Source organism: Falco biarmicus, chromosome 6 (genome assembly GCF_023638135.1).
Source record: "Falco biarmicus isolate bFalBia1 chromosome 6, bFalBia1.pri, whole genome shotgun sequence".
Classification (NCBI taxonomy): domain Eukaryota; kingdom Metazoa; phylum Chordata; class Aves; order Falconiformes; family Falconidae; genus Falco; species Falco biarmicus.
Genome location: NC_079293.1, coordinates 16,250,110 through 16,272,731, shown reverse-complemented (window position 1 = coordinate 16,272,731; position 22,622 = coordinate 16,250,110).

Below are 22,622 nucleotides of genomic sequence, written 5' to 3'. Positions count from 1 at the left end.
GCAGGAGGTCATCTGTGGCTTCTTGGTTTCCCCCCCACAACCTCCAGCCAGGGGGGAAGGGGGGTGGGGTGGGATAGGGGGGTTCTGTAAATACTGGGGGCCAGATTGAGGACCCTGGGGGACCGTATCTGGCTCACAGGCCATAGTTTGAGGACCTCTGTCCCAGGGCCTCTTCTTGTCTCTCCTACATCTGGGGTGCTCTCTCTCCTCCCTCTGCTTCTTTCAGGTCTCTCTTCATCCAGTGATCCTGCTTATCCAGTCCTCCATTTCCATATCCCATAGAGCTATTTAACTACTTAGCAGGAACCAGCCACAGCTGCACATTATCAACATAAGCCAACCCACCACCCCTGATGCCAGCCCAGCTGTATTTTACCAGTGTTAACTAACCCACCTTCATTCCTCTACAATTCCTCTACAAAAAGCCTATTGCAAAATCCCTTCTTGAGACCAACTAGACCCAACCCTGTTTTTTCAATCAGCTCTTTTCTGAACTGTGTGGACCATCACGTTATCCATATCACATAACTCCTATGATAATGTGATAAATACTATGGACAAGTCTGATAAATGTATTATGCTCTGTCACGCTCTGCATAAGAACAGAACAGTGCGTACAGTATACAAATATGGCTGGGAAGGCAGAGGTTCTCTTTGCATTGTATAAAGAACTGCTTTTGGAAACAGTTGTTGAAGAGTATTCCAATACAGTTTATGCTAGGACTGACCTTGTTAAGATGTTGAAAATTTCAACAAAGGTTCTGCAAATGAGAGTTTTAGAAGCACTTTTCAAAGAAATGTTTTCTCCTCTTAAATTTCTCAAATCCAGATGTGCACATCAATATCAGAAAAGTAAAGAATTGTGCAAGTGCCTTTTCCTGAAGCCACCAGGAGGTATGGCTTAATCAAAATTGATTATCATTTTGATTATCCTTTCACTGATTATATTTCCATATCAACATAAATAGTATTACATAATATTAAATAATTTAATCTATTTTGTAATCAATCAATGAATCAATTATTTAAATCAAACATATCAATTGCTTCTCTGAAACATTTAAACTGCTTGTAAGACCTGCACAAAAATGGTTACAACAATGAAGAGGAAAAGGAAATTCATATATGCTACACATCACCATATGCATGAAAAATGTTTAAAGTTGACTATAATCATGCTGAAAAGCCCTTAATAATCAGAAATTGGAAAACATTTGGAAAAAAACCCTGATCTATACAAAAGTCAGTATATTCCACTCCTCCCTGGAAGTAGCAATGTAACAAATAAAAAAAACATACATCAGGAAGTAAATAATTACCAAAATTACAAGTATTGGCATCATTTTAGTATAACAGAAATTAATTATAAAGCAAATGCTACTTTAATATGTAATAGTGGCATTATATACCACTACATTGGTGTGTAATACTCCTTACTGCTCTGTAAAGTCTGTATTTGGAAACTGGTGCCCCAGAATTACTCAGGAATAGAAGATATAAAATATACACATTGAATGAGAAATAGCCTTGCTCAGAAGAAAAAGATGACATTAATCTTCCTGCATCCTACATCTCTCTCTTCTGTTTGCACCCAAGCCAGCCACTGAAGTGAGTTCTTCTAAGGCTTTTGATTCATTATTTATAGCACTGGCTAATGTTGGCTCACCCACAACACAGTTCAGCTTACGTCTCACTTTCCAACTTCTTGGAAAGAAAACCACAGAGAAAGTAAAAAGAAAAAATATTTTCATGGAATTTTAAAATAGTAAGTTGTACTTAATTTCCTCTTACACACAGGCCATGGAAGGATTTCCAGCTTGAATTCCACAGTCTTGAGCTGGTCTGTATTCACATATTCAGGAGTAGAGCATTGCACCTTTGGAAGATGTCATTGTCAAACCATTTTCTCTTTTTCTTAATAAATGTGGATGGTTAATTTACTGTCCATTTGATGACAGCGATGTTTGAACACTTGGAAAGCATAAATCCTAACACCGGTTGCCCTCAGCTCACCTTCTGCATCATCTACCTATCTCATCTTTGGTTTACCCAGGCACAACAAAATGCCAAGAACTGAAAGTTCACTTGTTTGAATTTAATAATTGCAGAGAATCCTGACAGAACAAATTAAACAGGTCATTGCTATGAAGTGTACATTTCAGTCACCTTAAAAAAAAAGACCTTCAAAACCTGTAATGCATCTTTCATACTTGTGAGAGAAACATACTCATGCTTCATGGGTGAAACATTGCATATTTATAATGATTCATTGAGCCATACTCAAGCATTCTGGAGTGACAGAGGTAAACGGACTATTTTTTCCCAAGCACATAAGAAAAGAGAGCTGAAACACGGTCAGCACAAGTTGTGATCATTTTAAACAAGGAATTCAATACCTATGCTACAGTGATGTTCGGAACACCGTGACTTTAATTAGGTAAGTGTTAACAGCAACTTGCATATTGCATGGTTATGTGGATCCCTTCCTCAGTTTTTGTTTTAAAGAAAGATGAATTCTACATTAGATTTTGGCAGTTTCTTTCATGTTCTAGACATTTAACATAAATAGAGATTTTTAAATCTGTGTTTATCAGTATGTAAAGTACCAAAAAAACCTGGAAGTAGATGCGGTGGAAGATAAAAAGCACCTTTTTCTGGCATGTTTCTACACATTAACATTTTCACTTTCTGCAAAAGCCAAGACATATTTATCTTTCATGAACTACCACAGAAAAGATACACATAAGCAAACCAAAGCACTCTTTCCTGAAGATCAATCAGTTGTATGATGCTGCAAATCATTATAAATATTAAGGATAATTTGTTGGCTGTAGCTTAATGAAGAAAAGTGCCCTGAAGTGCCTTTCCCAGCTGTATACTTGAATATTTGAAAAATAGGGTGATTTCGAGCCTTATGTCTTGTTAATGCCTTCTCTGACATTTTTCCAGCAATGCGCAGAAGAGTATAATTTAACAGGACATGTATAATTTAAAAAGAAACACACTTCTTATTTGGATTGTCATTATTGATCCAAATATCAGATCTCCAGTCTGAATATATTTGACTTTATAAGAGAAGTTATGGTATCTTACATGTGTACTGGATAATTCAGTCATGAACAAGTGCTAAATAGAGTTTCACGGAGCTGAAATACTACTGGAAGAGTTTTTACATATTGCTTTTAACAAATGAGTGTAATGGCCTTATTCTTATCGCATCCACATGAAATATACACGTAGATTAGTTGAGCAGGATTAATCTGTCCCAATGAAGATGCCTGTAATACTAATGTCTGAATTTGAGCCCCAGACTTTATAGTGAATGGAAAGAAAATAAGTACACTAGGGTACCGAAGTCTATAACAGGTCAGATTCATCAAAATCAAGGACTACAAACCAGGATGACTGTTAGAGGCAGACACCCACACCATGTACATCTTAGGTAAGATGATATGACTGATGTCCACTTCATACAGGAAGGACTGGCATAGTCCAGCCACACGCCTCAGCTCCACTGAAGCTGATTCCCAGCATAATTATTTCAATGGAGAAAAGATACTACTCAAAAGAGTTCCAGCTGAATTCTGGGAGCTATTAATTCCCATACTGTTCGCAATTTTTTTAACAGAATTCAAAATTAATTTAGATCTAAAGGAAAGTAGAACTGAAGAGACAAAGGGATGAAAAAAACATTCCTCAGCTGGAGAAAACAGCTTTGCAAAATGAAATACGCTCTATGTCGAACTAACATTCTTTTCACTGCTGCTTTCTTCCACAAATGCACAAGAATGTCTTCTGAGTTACACAGTTTAATAAACAGGGGCTTTATACTGATCCACAAATTAAAGAATTGGAAAAACATGGAAAAATGTCTGAAGGCATATTTGAACTTTTGTGAAAGAAAATAAAAGTCAGATTTCGCGTCAGTCTGTGCAATGGTAAGCCTGATAGGGCATAAGCACCACTTTTCTCGTTCAAAACTAATGATCAGTCTTTTAAGTTTGGCCAGACGTGGAGAAATTAGGACTGGCAGAAAGAGTAGGCTCACTGAGGCTTGCTAGGATTGGTAGCATCAAGTTCTGGGCTAAGTCTGTGAAAAAGCTGGATGGAAACGATACAAATAAATACTGAACTCATTCACTGAAAGTAGCATCTCCATCTCAGCCTCCAAGCAGGGGAATGAATGTCTCTAATCTTGACAGTAGCAATTCAGTCTGCAGTTTGGACATTCATGAAATATCATTCAGAACCAAAACACAGATAAATACACATTGGCTCCTAGAAGGGTACGTTACATCAGTAAATCAACACAGGAAACAATTGCTCAACTCATATGAGAAAGATGGGCCTTAGCAGGACAGAGAAGACCTGATGTAAACTTCCTTAGGCAGAAACCCTGAGTCACTGTTCTGCCTGCCCAATCTAAAGGTTAGTGACTGAAATACTTAGCACTATGCTGAATACTATGCTTTTTATATGTCAGAAGTTGATGTTTGTGTGCATGCATGTTTGTACATGTGGTTCTTTCAAGCAAAGGATTTTGCTAAGAAAATTGTAAAGGGAATTTTGCATTGGCAGACACTCTGGAGAAATGGGAAAAAAGCATTTGTATGACACTAACATGAACTGCAATAAGTTCCATTCCTGCCTTGGTGTTCCTAGGTGTATAAAGTCACTGATAACGTGGTACATGCTGTCCTGGATTGAAAGCATAATGTGATATCACCAGGACCAGAACCATATTAGAGACAACTTTTCTGACAACTCCTTAGTGTGGTTCTTGCAAATATTTGAATATGAGGTTCTCACCTGAGAATTCAAACTTGAGTGGCTATGTCCTCTAATCTTTGCTCTATCTCCCAGCTTATCACATGCAAGGAGTCTGACTGTACTTGAATACATTTTGAAAACATCTGTCTTACCATGGAACAAGAGAAATAAGCTCTCTCCTTTTATCAGCAAGAGACCCAGCTGCATATAACTTTCCTTTTATGATCATCAGAAATAGTGTACAATGTGCAGAACTTACCATGGGAAACACAAAATGTTCATTCCCAGTCTTCACTTCAGAGAATGGAAAGAGATGGAAATCTATCCTAATTTAGAATCTGCTTTTGTCTTCCTCAATATTTTACACTCTGTGTGCTGCAACTCTTGCTTTAAAGCCTGTCAAGCTTGTTTACAGAAGCATCATCCCTAGAGCAAGCAAGAAAACCAGAGCTAACCAGTTCAGAAGTCAGGGAACAGAAAAAATCTGAAATGTCGGATGATACAGTTCTGCAGAGTGGACTTTGATTGCTTAATCACTCAGTACTGTTCTCAGGGGGGAAAGTTTCTCATCTATTCCTTTTTTCCCTCTCTTCTTACCCACAGAAAAAGGGTTTAGCCCTCCTGCCTTCTCATGCCTACCCTTTCCATCCTCCTCCACTCAGGCACCTGAATGTAGTTCTTCTATAAAACACAAACAATAAATTCGAAGGAGGGGAAAAGAAAGAAAAAAATACAGTTAAACAGAAATATTCAGTTTTCCCGAACATTCCAGTGACCATTTTCCCTCAAACGTCTACACTTTGTCCCGTCCCTAGTTGCTCTCATGGCCTTGTTGCAAGCTTTGTAGGTAAAAGCCAAAGCTCAGGCCAGCTGGCTGCAGGCAGAGCCTCACCTCCATCTGCCTCCTGCAGGCCCAGCCCTGCCTCGGGGGGGGGTGGGGGGGTGGGGGGGGTGGGGGTGGATTGCTTCATCACAACTATATCATACCAGCCTTTTCCCTTGCAAGTGTAGGAACTTTAGGGAAAACACTGCCAAATATAAGACACAATCACAATTTCAAAATAGAGCTGTTTGAAGCATTCTATTTAATTCAATAAAATGTAATGGCAAATGGTATTTTTTTAAGAACTTCATAAGACATTATAAAAAAAAATCAATAAAAATCCATTTCCCTAGCTCAGTTGCATCATTAGAAAAGCTATACTTTTTGAATTCATATCTATGGGATTTTATTAGTTTGATCCCAATTCAATCTTACAGTGTTCTTCCTTAAGAAAATTGACAAGGGGAAAAAAAAAAACAAAAACCAACAGTGTTATAAGGTCCGAAATCCATATTTTACAAAAATACAAAATCTCAGAACATGATGTTGAGTTTCACTTTTTTATAAAATATTAGGTTGCTTTCAAGGCAATAAACTCTCATAATGAGAAACTACATTTCAAAAGCTATGTTTTTCAATGGTTAAATTGCTGGTTTTCCTAGTCATTTTGTCAGGTAAGGCAAAAAGGTTTGCCTGATGTAAGATCTGAAGCTGGAATACCCCTATTAATATGAAGAAAGCTAACGCACAATAATAAATGCATAATAAGAGGATTCAAGGCCATAACCTACAGATACACAAATTAAAAAGGGTAGAGGAAGGAAAATACTATTTTTTATTTTACCTCAACATGAGATTCAACGTATGATATAAAATGAGCTTTCAAACACAGAAACCTACCCAGTTCTGGAAACGGGTTTGTTTACATTTCCAGACTAGTACAGAAGAGCACCAGGTCTCCTGGCAAAAAAAACACGTGCTATGCCAAGAACTTTGCACCAATACCTAAAGTCCCCTAGCTCTATCTAGTGGATGGAAAGGAGCATACTGTTTTCCATGTAAGAGCTGCTTAGTGCTTTTTCTTGCATATTTGAGTGTAATATAAAGACCTTCTCTTTTCACTTTGAATACAGTTATACTGTCTATAAATGGATTCAAGCAATAGCACAATTGGCTGTATTATTTTAGAATACTTCTGGTTTCCTCTTCTAGCCCGGAGCAAAAGACAGGGCTTAACAAATAATAGTGACGTGGGTCTGTAGAGAGAAATAGTCTTTTATTAAGCAACTGATATCACAAGACAAAACCATGACACTATTTTTAGTCACATAAGCTCTTCATTGGAGGTAAACCAGACTTCTTTATGTTTCAGACCAAATTAAATCTTCACTCCAAAAGTATGAGTTTCCTCTTTTTTCCACATCTTTTCTTGCATTACTAGTATATGGTCATGAATCTTCTGTTTACAAAGATACTGCTTGTCTCCCCCAGACAGTGTCTTGCATAAATATCATGACTTTGCCAATAATTTCAATATAACAAGTAAGAAAATTTTTCTCTTAAGGCAATTTAGTATGGCATCCTTGTTCATCATTTTGATCTATTATACCTACACAGACAAAATAAAAGACAATAGGAGAGGAAAATGATTAGACATGTCTACTAGCTGCTAAGTGTTCCCTCTTGAAACTTGGCTGTATATCCAGACCAGGCTTCCACCTACTCCTATAAAACCTTGTGCAAGGACGAAGACCTGTATATGGGTCCCCAAGCCCAGAGCCCAGTGAGGTCCAGCAGCACGGTGCAGCCTTCACTGTGGGCTCAAGGGGTGGCCAAAGGCCTGACATGGAGTGAGAGGGAGAGACTTTGGTGAAAGTAGGGGAATCCTTAATGCCCCAAGGGAAAAAAATCACCTTTCTCATTAAATTTTAGAAAGCAGTTGAAACTAATTGTCACATCCCCTCACAAAAGCAAGAAAAGTCCCATAAGATTTCACATGGGATGTCTCTGTACCCCCCTGAGCAATTATACTCACTCATTTCTTAACAAGATACTTGTCAGACTAAAGGACATGGGAGCTAGAGTATGGCTGAAGTTGTTGCACCGTTTCTTTGTTATTGTCATGCATCGCACAAGTTTATGCATATTTGGGGTCTCCCAGATGAACTAATGAGATGTTTGCCACATGAGCTGTTTTTGAAGGCCTGCAAGAAATTTATACTTGTACTGAACGTAGCTGCCAACTTGTTTACTGGAGTGGGAAATAAGTCTTTCTCTTCTGAGGACTCTTGTTTAACTCTGCACAATGTTTGGCTTTTTCTTTTGATCTGTAAATCCCTCTATAGTTGAAACTTCGTGCACTGCCACAGCATTGATCTGCTGAAACATTTTAACTAACTTCCTTTAACATTCCCACGGAAAGGTTTTCAATCTAGAAAAAGTTTGTTTCAGAAACCATCAACTTCTTGATGTATTGCGATTTCGGCAAAGGACTGGTGCTGTAAAATTCTGGGAAGTGTAACTGCAATGAGAACCACTCAAATCTAAATAAACCAGGACAGTCTCGGGAAAGGAAAGGAGAAGTGAGGGGAAATGAAAGATCATAGGCTTGGGTGGTATTAGAAAAAGATTTATTGTACAGCTATAAGAAGAGATGTTTCTAAATTAGATACACCTTTTGTCAGTGTAATGCATCCGACTTCACTCCAACAAACAAAACGCTCTAGCAAAAATATTTTCTTCCTTGATATATTTGTGTTTACGTTAAGATTTACAACCACAAATATTATAGAAAACTGCACTGCTAAGTATTGTGGGGGTTTTGAGGTGATATGGTGATTTCTTTAGACGAACTGACATAACTTACAAAAAATAGGTAAGTTTTATCTTCAAAAATGCATCAGTATTTTTAGTATAAAAGTTTATTTAACAAAGATACTCCTTTTCCTCCCAGACTTCATACTCTTATAGCCACAACACTAACACCTGCAATCATATATCACTATATCATGAAAACATTCTAGCATGGACCAAACCTTAAATCAGTATTTTTTATCATTATTTTCCATCATGTTTCAAAGTATAGACACTTTGAAAGGTTTTCTAAAACACAGAATGATTCCTGCAGAGCAAATTTTACCTTAGTGTCCTTAATTAGCTTTAGCAGACCTTTGTTTAGACCAAAGATCTTGCGAATCCCATGGAATCAGAGATTTTAATTAAATTAATCTATTTTGAAACAGTAGACATACACATCATAGTTTTCATAATATGTAATTTTACTTACAATCAGTTTGAGGTATGGCTGAAGATCAGAGAGCAAGCAACTGGCAGGGATGAGGAGAGGCAGTCTGGTTTAGTACTTAGCTGTACACCACTCAAGTCTTATCATTAATTATTGCTTTTGCCTGAAGCTGCAGCGAATGTTAGAGGAAGTCTGGCGAGAACACAGCACTATCTTGGGAAGGGATGCTCGGAAAAAAAATTGACTACAATGAAGATGCTATTATGCTGGCTATGGGAACATCTCTGTTCTGTATGGTGCAAGACGGCGACGCATCAGCATCGTATCAATTCTAACATATGGTAATATTGTTAATAAATAGTACTAATATTGATCTGCACTGTTAATATTCTACGTGTGTTTAGATCTTGGTGATTTATCTTGTTTCCTAAGCCTAAGAATATAGACCTATCCATACACTTGAGATTATATAAGCAACAAGTTAATATTAAAGCTGGAATGAAAATAGAAATATTATCATGGTTGTGCAATTCAATGATGTCATAGCCAAAACTCCACAACATGGGGAAGGAGTGTAAAGCTGGAAATGTTAGAAACCTGCTTTGACAAAAAACTTCAAAATTTCTAAGATTTTTTTGTCCTTTGGTGAGGTTTTACAGATAATTTGAAAACTCTTAATATGATCAGATAACAATAATTCATTCTGCATAAACTGCCACTTAATTGAATTGAAACTAGCATAGTTGTGGCTACACCTTGAAGACCCTTTGAAAATAAGGAATGAACCTGTCAGATTATTTCTTCTTGATTAGGGAAAAAAAAAAAAAAAAAAGAGCATAAAAGCCTCTACAAATCCTGAATGCTTTTGTTGACAACATGAAGTCGCTGTGCCTAATGCATGGGTAATGATTAGACATTTGATTTATGGAAGCACTGCTACTCAACAGTTTGCAATGCATCAGCCTCTTGAATGGAGGCTCAAACTATGGTGTGTCTGTATAGACAAATTTTATCTTCACCGTTGTGAAAACCCACACAAGGCAACTCCCAGACAAGTGAAATGCTTCTGGTTTTGACATTTATTTCTCAGACCTTTATATGATTATTCATTAAAATGGTGAAGGGATACCATTTCACCCCCATCTTTTTAAATTATATAAATAGCTACACAGACTGTAAGCCATATATTCCTGCCTCCAAGTGTGCTCTCTATTGTACGTTGCCTATTAGGATTTAGTCATTACTGGAGACCATGGCCTTCATTCCCAAATTGTTTATGCTTGCAGCTTCTCCTCTTGCTGGCCTCCAGACACGCACCTGCAAATACAGTAAAAAACAACTGCATTTTTTATAACACTCTCTTATATCTCCTACTATCACTCTGCTTCCCGTTGTAATTCCTGGTTTGCAGACTACTGCTGTAGGCAGTCTGGCAATACAAATAATGACTCATGCAGAGCAGTATAAAGTGCCTAGGCAAACAGGTGAAATAAGTTACGTGCTCAGGAGTGCTGCAGTCAGTGAGGCAATATGTCGACTTCAGACAGTGGCCATATATCTAAGGTACAGCAGAAGATACGAACCCTTTCTCCCTCACCTAGTCAGACCACAGGTGGGGAAGATGCAGTTCACTATGGGATCCCAGGCCACGCCAAAGAGGGCAGTAATAATGAATCAGCAAAACCAGCCTGCCATAGGGACATTGGGCAAGGGGTCCCAGTCTCTACAACGTGCTGAAAGAGGGGAGCCAGCACATGGCAGGGAATGGACCTCTTGCATTGAACAGGGAACAGTTCAGCAGAGAGAAGGGGGGGAAGGAAAGAGGCTCTCTTTTTAAGGCTCGGTATACACGTGGAAGGTGACGTATTGGCACAGTTCTGACTTGCAATCTATACGGGAAAAACTAGCATATGCAATTCCATCCTCTCTCTAAGAGAGATGGTTATGCTAGTGAAGGAACAGCTAGCGATGTGCCCCAGACATGGTCTTCAGGGCTATGTCTAAACTGGTAATTACAAGAGAACTTCCAGCCACCAGTTTCTAGGCCACATCCTCTGTTATCCTTTACTGGGATGTATGTTGATGTATGTTAACTTCCTCTCACTCTGCTTCATCTCAGTTTCTGTGGGATGGAAACCTGGGCATTCCCTGCCAGAAAGCCACCAAAGCATTTTTTAACCTTTTCCCATTCTTGGTGATCATAGAACAAGGACTCTTGTCCTGTTAGTTCTTGTAAACACAAAAATATGTATGAGTTATGACTCATATTCACTTAACTTTTAATGGGTAAAATGTAATCTACTCTGTCAGTAAGGACAAAAAATGACTCCTCATCACACCTCTGACATTACTCTGTCAGTAACACTTTGTAAGGCTACAGCCAGTGTTTGTTCAGTGCTGTTTCTGGAGACCAGAGCTACCCCTCAATGGTGCAACAGCGTAAAAGATAAGAGTGGACCACAAAGGGTGAAGTGTGCCAAAGTTCATCCTTCCTGAGAGCATCCTTGCAGTAGATTCATCTGAAGATCTGATTGTGTATCTTCAGTTTGTTGTAGAAGGAAAAAACTAAGCAGACCATCCAAGCAGATGACAGTAAGGGCTGAATTGTTGAATTAAATTCTGTTATCACCGTGGTGTAGGTACAGAGCAGCTCTACTCAAGTAGGTGGGTGTAAACTGATGTAAACTGATAAGAAAACAAGGGGAAAGCCTCCAAATATTAAGGAAGGTTCCTACTGCTGGGTAGCATTATGTAAAATTAAGGCATTCAGGAGAGGATTTTGAAATGAAAAGGTCTGAAAGAAAAGAGTACCCTTGCACAGATCAGAGAGGATTTTTACAGTATAAGGTCTGATATGCAAAAAGCTGGGTCATAGCCTGCTATGTCAGGAATCACGTTTAAAGCATCAGATGAGCTAGCGTAAATCTTCTTAAAGCTAATAATTGCTTTCAATGTTACTATTTACTCAGCAAAATGATGTATTGATTTTGAAAAACAGAAGGGTGGGGGTTTTTTTCCACTTACATCTTTAAAAATGTAAAATCCTGAAAGGCAATAGCCTAAACAGCTTAAAAAATATCAAGAAACTAAATGCTGTGATTATCTGGGGTCATTACACCAAAATAAAGAAGATTCTGTATATGTCACTGGAGGTGAGATTTGCTTTCTGCAAGAATAGTACTTTTTTTTTTTTTTCTGAAGTCTCCACATTTCAATTCTTAATCATAGTGAATATTCAAATTGCTTTTAGAATTAAATACACAGTTGGTGTCTACACTATAACAGGTGAAGGAAACATTTTTTAAAAAAGAAAACAGCTTTTGTGTCACACAGAACTCTTATGATATCTCTGCCTGCATGCTTTAGAAAGGAATGGCTACACAGTAACTCATCCAAACATAAAAAATATAACAAAAAACGCAGTTAATGGTCACTCAGTTGGCACAACAGCTCTTAAAAGAAGAAACTACAAGGAAGTATTATGACAAAAGGATATTTTAAAACCTCTTAACTTTACATAACTTTTAACTGTATAATTAATGATAAATATGATAATTAGTGTCTCTGATTTTGGTTGGTGTAAGAGAATACATAAATAATAAAAAGTTATATTCTTGCATGGGAGAAAAAAATGCATGCTTAAGACACAGTGATCCACAGACAGAAGACTAAGAAAATACTGTTTTCATTTTTCTACTTTCCAAGACGAAGACCCAACAAAACAGTAGGAAATCAATGAGAAAGAAAGCAATCTTGAAATTCTTTTCTGTCTTAGTAGGTGGCAATTACATTTTATGATTTTTTTAGACTTGATACTGTGCTGCTTAATAATCCATTTCTTCATGTTCCCATTTCCACTTGTAACATTGCTGTAGGAAAAAAATATTCTTATGATTCTGTTCCAAACAGGCTCACTTGAACAATTTGACCTTACTAAAAAAAAAAAAAAAAAAAAAGCTATACAGTTATTAGTAGTACTTTAAGTTTTACAAGTCAGCAAGAGGCACTGTGAAGTTAAATCTCAGACTAATTTCTTCTATTACTCAAGAATCTTTACAATAAAAACCTTTCCTGTTTTCGAGACTCTTGGAGGCGCACTTGTAGCCACCAGATAAACTAAGATGGATACAAATGTGAACGCCATCAGATGTGTGAGTCTTCTCCTTTAATCTCTGAAATGATACCAGTAAAAATACCAAAATACCAAACTGCATCATCATTCCATTAGATCTCACACCTAAGAAATTATTCTTATGGGAGCTTTGGGGAAAATTTTGTTGCTGCAGACATTGTATGCAGTACTCTGATATTTGCTGGACAAGCATCTTCATGTTTTGTCAGGTTGCACAGAACTGCTGGGATAGTCATCTACTTAATGAGACAAAATTAAGCTGGTGAACAAATTTGACTGTCAGCTTGGATGTGTGTTGTTTAGACTTTCCTAGTCAGATTTATTAAATGTTATTATCAAAGTATTTCTTTTCCTTAAAATAAGATATGTTGTGACAGAAGCAAGCTATATGGACCTTCCTTCTATTTATTTTGTTCTCAGTCTATGGGCATATATCCTGTGTGTGGCTCTGTAAGGAGAATCTGTCTAACCTAATTTTTAAAATAAATTATGTGTATGATGTATGGGGAAACTATATTGTGATGAATCCAGCAGCCTGAGAGGTAAGGCTACCACAGCTCCATGCTGTAGATCCAACAGTAGCAAGGCTGAGCACATATAACCAGGAGGCACATGCATGCAGAGCACACATATAGATCACATATAGACTCCTGGGACAGCCCTGGAAGGAGTCTGGACAGCGTCCCTTCCTCTCAGTCATTAATTTGGGTTCCCACCTGCCTAGGGACTCTGTGCTCCTCTGGGATTGTGAAGATGGGCTTGTGATCAGCTGATGGCTTCTGGGATGGTCCTGGGAGAACCCATTACAGGGTATTATTTGGACTCTGCTCCATGTGCCATTGCTTCTCTGTGTTCCTTTGTGGTTATACAGATGAGCTTTTGTCACATAACATACAGGTGCTGGTACTCACGCAAACTAATTTTGTGACTAATAGTTGATCAACCTCAGGAAGTGCCACACTGAGGACGTGGAAGGACAGAAAATCTTAGAAAAGTTTTCCTTTGGGATTATATTTGCTCCCAGGAGTTTTTAGATACAGGTTAACTAAACTTCTGCCATGAGTTTGCCAGCGGCAGTCCTGGGATAAACAAGTCAATGTTTCAATGCCTCTCTCAATGTAATTTCTACAACTTCACGATCCTAAGAAGCACTCATGGTGCACCCAGAGAGACACAGCATCCTCTTCTATCACAGAAGAACAATAGATGACCTCTGTCTTTTGCCAAGATTTGTGGCTTCAAACAGCAGGTAAAATGTAAGACAGATACCAGCAAGTTTCAACAAAACCAAACAGTTTTTGCTTTGCATGCTGCTGCTTTTAAAGATGCACAACACAGTACATAAATGGATAACTTATCTTGTACAAGCCATATGAGCTGCATGGTTTCTTCTGACAGGATCAATGGAAAGACCTCTTCCCATGCTGTCAGGAGAAGGTGGTGGTAACATCCAGTTCTGTTCATTAATGCAGCAAATGGGTAGTGCAGACTTTTCAGCCATATACTTCCCTCTGAGAGAGCAATCCAGATCCACAAAAACAAGCTGCTGACACTTTGTGGATTCTCAAGGCTTAATGAAAACGATTCAAAATGATATTAGCATTTTTCTGACCATTCCACACAGCTGCTTCTGAAATCAGCACTAAGCATTTGGCTTGAGTGGTGCAACAAGAACAATGCCAACACAGAGATGTTGCTGGCATCCAAAATGTTTGACATAGCGGTGGCTACCCATAGGTTCCAAGAAATTACCTGTATGGTTTCTAGTTTTTAAAAATACATTAATCCCTTTTCCTCCTACATAAGAAAGAAATCACTTTGATCAGTTAGATCGGTTGAAACAGAGCAAGGTCTTAAAGGATTAGTCAGGATGGGTTTGGTACCATACTCTGGGTAATGCTCTGTTTATGTTGAGATATAACAGAGATGACATGGCCTGTTCTGTTCCGCTGACGGTACTAAAGTAAGAGACAGGAGGATTGTACTCTGAGCAATCTAGCAGTCATAAATGAAGATAAGGTGGGCGTTTGAAGGAGATGAGAAGGCCATGAGTCAGAAGGTTTTGCAAGCTCTGGAAACAAATTCAAGCAAGGAAGAAGATTGAGCAGCCCTCAAAGGTGAGGCTGAAGATTGAGTGACTACCCAAAAGTCTCCCCAAAAGATGATTCTAGAAGACTCCACCTCACGCCACCTAAACACTGCCTATTATGAATATGATTATTAGATGTCAAAATTAAGTGAATATGTATGTAAAGATGTTGTAACCTCTCATGAAAACTGTATAAATTACCTGACTTTTCACTGAAAACTTTGGAGCTAGTTTGTCCGGAGTGAACCGGCTAGTCTCCCCAATGTTGCACAAAATAAATATGTTTGCTGTTTAAGGACAAAATTAATCTCTGAGCAGTTACTCTGTGCCATTTTGGCATCACAGTTGATACTACAAGTGACTTAGACTGGGCCCTGATCCAAATGACAGGCTACCCTACCATTCCAAGGGTCAAGCAGAGAGTTAAGGGGATGAAAGCAGCATTTCAGCCGCAAGGCAACACTCATGGGACAGAGCAAGAAGCTTTGGGCTTCTCGGATCCAGCAGGATTCAGCTGAGTAGATGGATAACTGCTGTCTGCCAGAAGCCATTGTAATGCCTGTCTTTATTGGTTGTTCCTTGAGTTTGGTGGATCACACTGGTCCTATAGCATGCAATGTCTTTTCCAAGGTTTAGAGTCAGACCCTTTTTAAAATGACAGATTAATTCATCATTTACATTTAAGGGAACACCAGAGAAGCCAATTAATAAACTGAGTAACCGTTGGTCTCTGTGTGGCTTCTATAACTAGTATTTGTGTTTCAATGCAGTGACATTATTTGACAGTACTGGTCATGTGTACTTCAAGGTCAAAAACATGCTCTGAGTAGGGAAGCTCCATCAAGATACTGAACTTCCCAAAGCTTTGTAAACTGTCTCCAAACTAACTTCCACTTGGAAACTGGCTCTAGATATCATCCTTCCCACCCATTTCTTTACTGGTTGGCCACATGCCAGGTATTCAGTTGGGTAAAGGATGAACTCATTTGCCTGAAGCAGCCATAAGATCTCTCTTTGTTTTCTTTTGCTTTCCTATGATCAACATCAGCTTTTCTTTCTCATTCTGCTGTTTTTATGGATGCCTGTTCATCTGCACAAATTTTCCGTTTCCCCTTCCAACACCCAGCACACCGGACTTATAGTGCAAACACTTCTGTAAGCATATATCCTTAAGAGCACTCTCTTAAGCTTTCAGTGAAAATATTAGGAAAAGAAAATGTTAGTGACTATGATCTGAAGCTTCTCATCAGAACAAAACTAAAGTAAATTTTAAACTGATGTGTTCACAGAGTTTCTTGCAAATACAGTTTTGGCAGTGTCTCCTAAAGATTTCACTGAATGACAAAGCATTCCCAAAAGAGAACTGAAACTTTCAACTTTTTACTTAATGAATGCATATGCTGCTAAGGCAACCTACAGAGCCCCAGGATTAGTTCATCCTTACCATCAAGTGAGGTCAGCAAGTCAGGAGTGATGGAGCATCGTGCAGAATACCTACACTAAAGAGAACATCTCACTGTCCTTCAATGTTTAAAATTCTTCTGTTAATATATCTGTGCGTTGCACAGCCACGTTTCCAAGCAGCATTGTAAGCATCCCAAAGGTGGCACAAATTTGAATCAGCAAAAAGTGGCCACATCCCATGTACATCCTCAAAGGCAAAGTGATTTGCTATTTTCCCCCATACCATTACAGCAGTAATGATAATAGCCCAAATAAAGCAAGGTGCTTGATGGGCCTTGCTGTATCTTAGTGCTTTATCATACATTACATGGGAGCTTAATGGTTAACTCTATTGTGGATCTCCATGATTTATCGCATAATACAGAGAAGCTTAGCATGTAATTCTGTTGTAAATTTATATTGATTTGCTGTACAATATACAGATTCTTATAGGGTAGCTTCATTGTGAGACTCTTCTTACTCACTTCCAGTGTCATGCAGCTGTAACTGTAACTTCAGCATGAAACACTGATTTACTATGGGGCACAGAAGATTTCACTGTGCAGCTCTGCTGTGACCCTCTAATGATGTGCTCACTGAGTCCTGCTGGAGAATAGGCTGAACTTTAACAACCCATGGATGCTGCCATGTGGTAAAGAATACCTGCAACCAATGAAATATCTAAATACAAAAAGCAGGCTCCGGAACACAGAATTTTGATTAAAACACATTTGCTGCTAATCTGGCCACTAATAAGGTGTCATACAGAAAAGATCATTTTCTCTAAGACATCTAATGCCCAGGCATAGACAGTATACTGTGTGCGCCTCGTATCTCCCAGTTTTCAAAGCCTTCAGGCTTTTCCACATTTCCCACAAGAATTGTAGTATTACTAACACTACACATCATTATGTCCTCTCCAAAAATTCCAAGATTTTTAGTTAATGCACTGTCTTTCCCCTGGGGTTGTCTTGGGCCAAGGGCACAAGTATTCCAATAGCTGTTTGTGGTGGGTTGGCTGTGGCCAGCAACTGAGCACCCACGCGGTTGCTCGCTCACCCACCCTTCCATCAGATGAGGGAGAGAACTGGAAGAGCAAACATGAGAAAAACTTGTGAGTCAAGATAAAGACAGTTTAACAAGCGAAGGAAAGAGGAAAAAAGCCCCAAGTAATGTAAAGGCAATTTCTCACTGCCTCACACAAGCAGATCAATGTGCAGCCAGTCTCCCAGCAGTGGCTACTTGAGAAAGACTACCTCTCAGATTTATTGCTGAGCACAGCGTCATATTGTACATGATATCCCTTTGGTCACTTAGGGTCAGCTGTCCCAGCTCTGTCCTCTCCCAGCTTCTTGTCCAGCCCAACTCACTTGCTGGTGAGGCAGGGTTAGAAACAGATAAAACCCCTGATGCTGTGTAAGAAAAACATAGGTGTGTTACCAACACCGGTTTAGTCACAAATCCAAAACACAGCACCAAATGGGCTGCTATGAAGAACAGAACTTAAACAATACCGCACAGAAAAGGATATAATATTTTATTTGCCCTTTGGAGACACCTATCTCTTGCCACTGAGCAGGCAGGGGCCCTATGGGAGCTAAGATCCTAAATAAGGTACACCAGTTAAGTGCCTAAAATTCAGTAGGGTGAGTCTGTGCCAAATAGCTTTGAATGTAACTTAGTATTCTACAGAAAGACGATGCAGAGTGTGTACGTTAAAAAACAATGTCGTGTATTAACTGCAGGTCTGTGGTGGCAAGTGGTGGTGACGGGTTTCACCTCAGGTATACTGTAGCCTTACAAGTCAAACAAACCAAAAGGAATGAAAAACCAAGGACATCACATTTACCAGGGTGGAATATCATAACCAGTCGAGACAGCAGAAAGCACTATTTGTGGATGTTGTTACGACAGGAGCTTAGTGTCAGCAAAGAAATCAAAAGCATTGTTAAAATACAGATTAAGTTGAACTACTGTTGTTGCATATGTTCAATCAAAGAAAATTGCTCTGTAGTTACAGACTCACTCATTCTTTATCCAGAGGCTGGTCTCCTGACCACTGTTTTTCTGGGTTTTTTCTCAGGTGATGAATAAGAGCTTGCAGAAAGGACTCTCACCTGCTCAGCCCTATCGCCTCTTTCTCCCTCTGCTCAAGACTAATATACATGTTGAGTGGAATTGCTTGTAAATAGCTCCTCTCTTCTTTACTTCCTTCCTGCCATACCCTGGCACCACGTTTGTCTGTTTTCCACAGGTGTATTAAAATGCTTTAAAACAGCAGAGTTTCAGAGCAGCTAAGTTAATGCTCTGCAACAACCTTAACAGGATCGGTTTTTATTCCAAGCACTTGAAGAATTTTCAACATAGTTGAGTGCTTCAACTAAAAAAAAATCATGAAGATGTTGCAAAGAAAGTGTTGGAGAAGAAGTATTGTTAAGGCTTCAATACTGTAACTTAGCGAAGAGATTTAAAATGTGGAAAATGTGAGTTGTAGAAGCAAACTTGCAGAGCAAAGCCGTGTATACACGTATGGAGTCAGAATCGCTTAAAAATGCCTATGCCACGTACTGACTGATATTCAGAATGTGTAGCTAAATTCCAATAATTTAGAGTCTAGGTAGAGTTAGGTTTCTGTTCAGAAATAGAAATGTGGCTGGAATAGGCATGTCTAGGGTGCATTCATTCGCTATGTATTCATTATTTTCCTCTAACAGACAGGAAAAAATTGTTTGGAAATGAAGGGAATCAGTATACATAAAATGGCAGTCCTTGTAAGCAAGTAGACTTCCCAAAGTATTTTAATAAGATGCAAGTATGAACAAACTTCCAGCAAGGGCCTTCGTTAAGCTACAAATACTGAATACTGCCATTAAATTTGTACTTCTGTTGCAATGCTGTTAAAGAATACATAAAGATGATACACATACCCACCCACATGAATATAGTCATACACCTTTTACTAGATCATTTATACAGTGTTATGAAGAAATAAAATCATATTTTGAGTCTGATAGCACATCCTTTACTGAAAAGGCTATGTAAATTCAACAATTAACCAAGCTTAATTAAACAAGTGACAGGTATGCATTAGCTTTCAGCTGCCATACTACTTTTTTAAAAAAAATATAATATATATATATATATATAAAATACAGATATATTTTAATGCGGCATTTTTCAGCTCAAAATGAGAGCTTGAGAGCCCCGAGGAAAGTTGCGCAGTCCACTGCTGCCCTCTGGCTGGAGCCTGAAAGAAGGAAGCCTGAACATTCCCCGTGTGCACAGTGTCGGCAGCTTGACATGCTGGAGAAATGTTAGTCAATAAATCAAATTCTCTTTTCATATATCACAAAATCTGAAGCCTAGTTAGAAGCATGGCATTTCCAAATTCAAAATAAGTTACTGTATCGAGGGTTCCGTAGATGTTGTGCTATTTTCTGACACTGTATCACAAAATACAACCAGATATGATGTGTAAAAAGGGGTGTGAGATATTTTCATTGTTCGTTGCGCAACATAAAATTTACCTGAGCAATGGCAGTATAGTGTTGCACTGTCTTTTCACTGTGTTCCTATTATTTCATTACATGGTGTGTCTAATTGTAGGTAAGCCAGATGTTCCGACTGCTTTGCTAGTACATATCTTCTGGTCTACCTTACTCCCTGCATACACACATTATTAACAGAATTCCCCACTAAAAAAAAATGTGATTTAACTATTTTTTGATCTTCTAAAATAGATTAAGTATTTTTCTTTCCTATAAACTCAACGAGCACAGTCTGTCTGTTCCACAGTCACACAGCAACGTGATCCCAGCAAACAAGAAAAATGGGCCAGCTTATTGTATCAGCAAACATTATGTATCTAATGGTGTACTACCTTAGTACATCATAAATTACACTTCAGTGTGTCCCTTATTAATACCCTGCCGCTTTCCACAGATACCTACCTGGTACCAGTTTCATTCTTCTTAACACTATGAAGTTTTCCAGACTGTCTAGTCTAAATATTCTTTGATATAAATCTAATACTCTGTTCTAACCGGAATGGACAGGAAGGAAAGATAATACTCTGCTACTTAGCTACATCTTTTACATACCTGAAAACCATGATTAACACCTATACATTGTCTCCTCTTTCTAAGCTAAACAAAGTCATTCTGCTCATCCTAGTAAATAGGTCCTACCTGGACTTAGAACCATCTGCTTTTGTTCTCACTGGATTTTCTCTAATTAATCTACATGTGTTTAAAGTGTGCCACTTGATAATAAAATTCTGAGAAGAGTTTAATTGAGCAAAAGGATCAGTTTCTGGTTCTTGCAAGCTCTACCCTTGTTTATATTTCCTGATCTGCTGCTGCTTGGAAATTGCTGAGCCAGTGAAATGACTGCCCAGGCTTCTCTCTCAACAAACCATACTTGGGCAATTCACACCCCCGTCTTAATTAGTATCTTGCACTTACCCTTATTCAAGTACACTTTTTTTTTTTCTCCAGAATATTTTCCAATGTGTTGAAATCACTTTTTCTTTTTACCTTGTCCTTTGACATTAGTGGAGAAAATATCACAAGTTTGGTATTTTAGAAAACAGTAAGCCTGTTCTGTTTCATTAGCCAGATGATCAGGGAAAACAATGAACACTGGACTCCAGGACAGATCCCTGTCAAATCCTATTCTATACCTAATTCCATTTTTGACAGGAAAATCTTTTATAATTATCTATTTCTCTTTTCAGATTATTCTATAAAATTTAACTAATTTGCTGCTCCACTGAAATTATACACTGCGTTATCTTTATTTGCTACTAGTTTTGGATCAAATGTTTTAATTAATAAATAACTTTGAAAAATATCACCTAAATTTACCATCTCCTTCTCTGGGATACACTTTCTGTGGAAAAACTCCCACTGCACATTGTAAACAAGACTAAGTTTCCTTTTCAGTGAAAAGATTTGCTGACTTACAGTAATGATGCAAATGCTACATAGGTTATACAGCTTATGCAATATGGAATAGCCTTCCATAAAAGTCTATATACCCTAGTTGTTAATTACAAAAATGTTTTCTAACTTTTCCCTGTTAAAAAAAGAATAAAATCCTTTCACTATTTTGAGGGAATGTTTATTTAATGATTATTAATGGTATTGATCAAAAAGCTTAGCTAGGCCTAGCAACTTTATTTATCTGCATATCTGCAATCAAAATTGCAAACTACCATAATGCCTTTACCATGCTGGCATTGCAAAAGCCACCTCTTGTAAGTTAGGATTAGGATTTTATAGCGATGTTCCTTGTAATTCTTCTGTATGTTGTGGAACCAAGGCCCAGCAAGGACAAACATGTAGAAAAAGCAATCACATCATAGCACAATGTCAAAAGTAGTACTATCTTCTCAACAAAGATATAAATTTATAGTCTGCTTAAAGCTGAAAGGATTAAAAGATGCTTTATTAATATCAGAAAATTCTTATATAAGGTTTTCTAACATCTGACACTAGCATCCTAGAAAGTCAGCAGGAGCTAATGTAAAACTACAGATTTCAAATGCCTTTTTTCTTTTTATCTTTTTTTTTTTTTAATTTATAACACTGCACAAGTTTAAGTTATCTTATCAAACTAGTCATGCTCAAGACTTTGATCTTGGACCTGTAGAACAGTGAAGAGTATTTTCAGACAACACGTCAAGATGAAATGTCAGCCATATGGCACTCAATAGGAATTAAATTCAACTGAGCAGTGTGAAGTAGTTTTCTTTTCTCATTGCATTTCTGAAGAATATGCAAGAAAATTTGTTTGGGGATGCACTCGACTTCAAAAGTTCGTAACTGCTTACTATGATATATTTTTTAGATTTTGCCACAGAATTGGAGTTATTTTATTTTTTATTATATAGAACATATTTAGGAACCAGTATTGAACCAGTATCGCACAAAATATCGACCAAAATTTAGGACACACTAGCTTCAAGCTGCATTTGTGAAACTTCTATTAAAAAAAGAAGGGGGTGGGGGGGGGTGGGGGGGGGAGGAATGGGGCATTGATGGGGGCATTGATTTGCCAGAAACATGACATTTTTTTATTTAATCATATAGTCTAGTCACTGCCTTTTCAGAACCTATGT